Here is a 5,997-nt window from a genome sequence, read left to right on the forward strand (position 1 = left end):
TTTTTTTTTTTCCTTTTTTTTGTGTTTCTTTGAGATGGAGTCTCACTCTGTTGCTCAGGCTGGAGTGCAGTGCCTTGATCTCGGCTCACTGGAGCCTCTGCTTTTAGTAGAGACAGGGTTTTGCTATGTTGGCCAGGCTGGTCTCGAACTCTTGACCTCAAGCGATCCACTTGCCTCAGCCTCCCAAAGTGCTGAAATTACAGGGGTGAGCCACCATGCCCGGCCCGATAAATATATTTTTAACTTTCTAAGAAACTTCACAAGATTCTTTTCCAAAGTTGGAATACTCTTTTGCATTTCTCCCCGCAATCATATGAGAGTGTCAGTTATTTCACATTCACGCAAGACTTGATGTTGTCAGTCTTGATTTTTACCATTCAAGAGAGTGTATAATATTAACTCCTGGATTTAACTTGCATTTCCATGATGACTAAAGATACCGAGCATCTTTTCAGGTATTTACTTGCCAACTGTATATGTTCTTTGGTAAAGTGACTGTTCCAATATTTACTCATTTGTTTTTGCTGAGTCATTTGTTTTCTTATTATTGAATTGTAAGTAATATATTTAGGATATAAGTCCTTTATAAGATATACGTTTTGCGATTATTTTCTCCTAGTTTTTGGTTTGCCTTTTCAATTTTTAACCATGACTTTCAGAGAGTAAACATTTTTAATTTTGATGATATCCAACTTACCAAATTTTTCTTTCATGATTCATGCGTTTTGACAAGGGAATTAAAATGGTACACTAGAAAATATCTACTTAACAAAAAGAAAGCAGTAATAGAGTAATAGAGTGACAAAACAGACATAAGACATGGTCAGTGCAGTGGCTCATGCCTGTAATCCCAGCTTTTTGGGAGGCGGGAGGATCACCTGAGGTCAGGAGTTCATGACCAGCCTGGCCTACGTGGTGAAACCCCATCTCTACTAAAAATACAAAAATTAGCTGGGCGTGGTGGCAGGTGCCTGTAATTCCAGATATTCAAGAGTCTGAGGCAGGAGAATCGGTTAAATCCAGGAGGTGGAGGTTGTTGAGATCGCGCCACTGCACTCCAGCCTGGGAGACAGAGGGAGACTGCATCTCCAAAAAAAAAAAAAAAAAAAAAGGCACAAGACATATAGAAAACAAATAGGTAAATGGCAGATGTAAATCCTACCTTATCAGCAATTACATTAAATGTAAGTGGATTAAACACTCAGATTAGAGGCAGAAATCGGCAGAATGGATATAAAACCATGAACCAACTGTATACTGTCTACAACAGACAGTTTTGTATTCAACGACGCATATAGATTGAGAGTAAAAGGGTGCAAAAAGACATACCAAGGAAACATTAGCTGAAGAAGAGCTGGAGTGGCTATACTATTTAATAATATCAAAGTAGACTTTAAGACAAAAATTATTACTAAAGACAAGGAACATTTTATAATGAAGAAAAGGTCAATCCATCAAAAGATTGAACAATTATATGTATATACCTAACAACAGAGCCCCCAAACTCCTAAGCCACCCTGGGTGCATGCTTATAGTTCCAGCTACTCAGGAGTGTGAGGTGGCAGGATCACTCAAGCCCAGGAGTTTGAGTCCAGCCTGGGCAATACAGCCAGATCCTCTCTCTCTCTCTCTCTCTCTCTAGAAAAAAATTTTATACATATATACACACACACACACACACACACACACACATATATATATATATATATATAGTTAGGAAGAGTTTGTGAAGGATTGTTATTAATTTTTCTAAAGCTTTGGTCGAATTCACCAGTGAAGTCATTGGGTCTTGGGCCTTTCTTTGTGGGAAGTGTTCTTTATTACTAATGTAATCTGTCACCTATGGATCTATTTGGATTATACACACACACACACACACACGCACGCACATACACATACACATATACTCATGAAGTAAACCTGACATAATGGAAGGGAGGATAAACAATTCAACAGTTATAATTGCAGACTTCAATACTCCACTTTCAGTAACTGATAGAACAACTAGACAAAAGATCAGCCAGGAAATAGAAGATTTGAACAATACAAACCAAAGAGAGCTAAGAGGGATCTCTGGAACACTCCATCCAGCAACAGGAGAATATGCATTCTTCTCAAGGGCACGTGGAACATTCTACAGGACAGACTATCTGTTAGACCACAAACCAAGTCTCAATAAATTTAAGAGGATTGAAATCATATGAAATATATTCTCTGACCATAATAGAACATTTAGAAATTAGTAACAGATATTTGAAAAATTCACAAATATATACAAATTAAACACATATGTAAATAATCATTGAATCAAAGCAGAAATCACAAAGGATATTAGAAAATAAGTTGAGGCTGGGTGCAGTGGCTCACGCCTCTAATTCCAGCACTTTGGGAGGCCAAAGCAGGTGGATCCCTTGAGGTCAGGAGTTTGAGACCAGCCTGGCCAACATGGCGAAAACCCGTCTCTACTAAAAATACAAAAGATTAGCCAGGCCTAGTGGTGGGCGCCTGTAGTCCCAGCTACACAGGAGGCTGAGGCAGGAGAATCATTTGAACCCAGGAGGCAGAGGTTGCAGTGAGCTGAGATCACACCACTGCACTCCAGCCTGTGCGACAGAGCGAGACTCCATCTCAAAAACAAACAAACAAACAAACAAACAACAACAACAGCAAAAATTCTGAAAAAAACAAGTTGAGATGAATGAAAACAAAAAGATAACATACCATTCCAAAAACACAGGATGCAGCAGAAACAGTGCTTACAGGGAAACATAGAGTAGTATGCTCTGATACCTAAAAAAATATCCAATCAATAACCTAAACATTCACCTGAAGAAACTAGGAAAAGAAGCAAACTCAAAGCAAACAGAGGAAAGGAAATAATAAAGATGAAAGCAGAAAAAAATGGAATAGAGAACAGAAAACCAATACAAAAAATCAGCAAAACCAAAAGTTAGTTCTTTGAAAAGATCAACAAAATTGACAGCCTTTAGCCAGTCTGACAGAGAGAGAGAGAGAGAGAGAAGAGAGACTTGCTAACATCAGGAGTCAAATAAAATATATTACCACCAGTCTTAAAGAAATAAAAAGGATTATAAGAGAACACTATAAAAGTTGTATGCCAACAAATTAGATAACCTAGATAAAATGGACAAATTAGAAACAAATTACCAAAAGTGACTCAAGAATAAATACAGAATCCGAATAGATCTATAACAAGTAGACAGATTACATTAGTAATAAAGAATGCTTCCCACAAAGAAAGGCCCAGGCCCCAATGACTTTATTGGTGAATTCGACCAAAGCTTTAGAGAACTATCAATAGCAATCCTTTACAAACTCTTCCAAAAAATAGACAAGGAGGGAACACTTCCCTTATTCTATGAGGCTAGAATTAAACTGATACCAAAGCCAGATCCCTCCACCCAAAATACAACCCTGGCCACCCTGGCAAAAACAAACAAACAAACAAAAAAAACTACAGACCAATATCCCTTATGAATATAGACACAAAATTCTCAACAAGTTCTCAGGGAAGATGATGATCACTCATTTACTTATGTTTTGAACATACAGTGCCAGTCAGGCTTCCCTCTGGCTCTTAGTATTAGGCTTTTCCCTGAGGAAATCTCAACCTCTTTTTTCATCTACCACTTGGGTTACGGACATCCCTTACTGTCTTTGGAGCAAATCACTGAAAAGCGCTTTTGGTTGTAATTTACCCACTATTGGAATTTTTCCTGCTTTTCAGATTAGTTCAAGCAATGCTGGAAGAAACTCCTTTCTTTGGTGAATTCGTCATCATTCTCAGTGTCACCTTCTTCGTGACACGCAACTCTCCAGTGAGGGTTGGAAATTCCTTCTTTACTTTACCAGATCACTTTGTTTGGGTCTCTTAGCACTTTTCATGGTAATTTCTTTCTGTTGAATATATGTGAACACATCAGCAATGGAGACTGTCGTACTCATTTTGCATCCTCGGTGCCTGGCATATAGTGGGCCTTCAGAAGTATCTTTGGAAACAATTGAAGATTTCCAGCTTTTTGGGTGAGGAAGACCCTTTTCTGACTGGCCCCAAATATTCCTTCTCTCATCCCACCAGCCCACACTGAGCTCCCTCTGGCTTCAGTTACAGTCAATGTCTAGAATGTTCATTGGCTGGTTCTCCTTACATATTCTGGGCAACTTTGTCTGCAGGAGCCTGATCCATAATTTTGCCTTCAAAAGTAAACCCCAGCTCTTTCCAGAAAGCCATGAGCTGCCCAGAATTCTCGGCAAGACCTGGGTTTTAAGTTTACAAAAGCAACCACTTTATTCTTGTCTCACTAGAACTGACCCCAAGCTGTGGTATCTGGCCAGCCAGACTTAGCTTGACTGGGCCCAGTATTGCCCTTGCAGTGTTCCAGGAATCTGGGGGACCAGCTCCCTCTCTCCACTGATGGCCAGCTAGCCAGACCTGTGCATCCTTCATAGACTTTGCACTGGCCTGCTGGGGCCTCTGCACTGAATCCAGTGACAGGAGGCTGAGCACAGGAGTGACACGGGATGGCTGGGATCTGTACTGGTGGCAACATGAAGCAGGCAGCTCCCCAGCTCTGCAGTGGCCTCCTCCTTCCTCCAGATAGATAAGCCTCACATTATACCCTAGACTCAGCTCAAGCTTAGTTCCTCTGCAAAACCTTAAGTATATGCTCCTAGGAAGAATTAGGGCTTTGTTAAATTCCCTCAGCACGGGGCCACGATGTATTAGTTACCTGATTTCAAGTCCATCTGCCTCATGAGGCAAGTTCATTTAGTGAAGACCTATGGTGTGTTGGGTGCTCAGGTGGAGAATCCGAGCACAACTGCTTTCCTTAACGAGGTCATAGTGTGTTGGTGGAGACAGAAACATGAACAGGAATGATCAGGGGACTGGATGGTTAGCCTGGACCTTTAAAGATGAATAGACATGACCAGACAGAGAAAGCCAGTGGTCGGCGTAGGGGATAGGGAGAAAATGAGGCAGAGGAAACAGTAGAGGCCAGACATCATGGCTTATTCTGCAAGTGTAAATTGCTCTCTGTGGTTAGGGCCAAATTCGGGTGAAGGGGCAGCTTCGTGGGAAATAAAAGGGATGAGGCAGACAGGGTCACACTGGAGTCTTTACTGTGGGGCAGGTGCTGGAGCTCTCATCGCACGGTGCTGAGCAGCAGGGTGGCATTAGATTTGCGTTAGAAGCAGCACCTGAACACTTGTGTGGGGGATCACTACCTGATTGCTGGTGAGACTCAGGCAGGGGGCTTAATTAGTAGTTTGCCTACCAGACAGCAAAGAGCTGCTCTGGGGGACATCTGAGAGGTAGAGCTGGCAGGATTTGCTGAGCAATGTGCTGTGGTGTTGAGGGAAGAATTTAGAATGGCTCCCAGATTTCTCCTTTGTGTGACCGGGTCCATAGAAGGCAGACCCCATTAGCAAGGGGCTGACACCTAGTAACAGGGTGATGAGGCTTTGCTCCAGGACCCTGAGAGGGAGAAATTGTAAACGGATGGCAACCCAGACACAAGCCGAGGTCGGTCTGCCTCTTAAAATCTGGATTAGGCTGATTGGAACCCACTTTTCTTGACCTGTGTCCCCCTCTGCCCCCTGGACTTCTGAGAGTTCTCAGGTTTAGATTCTTATGGTCACTTCTGGCTCTCAGCTCCTGCTTCTAGCAAACCAGTTCCACTCATGGGTCACCCTTGCCGTGCCAGACTCATGGCCTGCCCACCGCCATGTTGGCCCAGATGCTGTTTTCTTCACTGGGGGAGTATCCAGTAACTCATTCAAGGCCATGTGCACACAGCAGATGTTACATGAGATTTGGGGAGCTGGAAGGGGTTCACTCCATAGAAGTGCAAATAGCATGAAATTGCCTCTAAGATCTTCTCATTTGGCCAGGTGCGGTGGCCCACGCTTGTAATCCCAGCACTTTGGGAGGCTGAGACAGGTGGATCATGAGGTCAGGAATTCGAGACCAGCCTG

Source organism: Mandrillus leucophaeus, unplaced genomic scaffold, assembly GCF_000951045.1.
Source record: "Mandrillus leucophaeus isolate KB7577 unplaced genomic scaffold, Mleu.le_1.0 Scaffold789, whole genome shotgun sequence".
NCBI classification, from domain to species: domain Eukaryota; kingdom Metazoa; phylum Chordata; class Mammalia; order Primates; family Cercopithecidae; genus Mandrillus; species Mandrillus leucophaeus.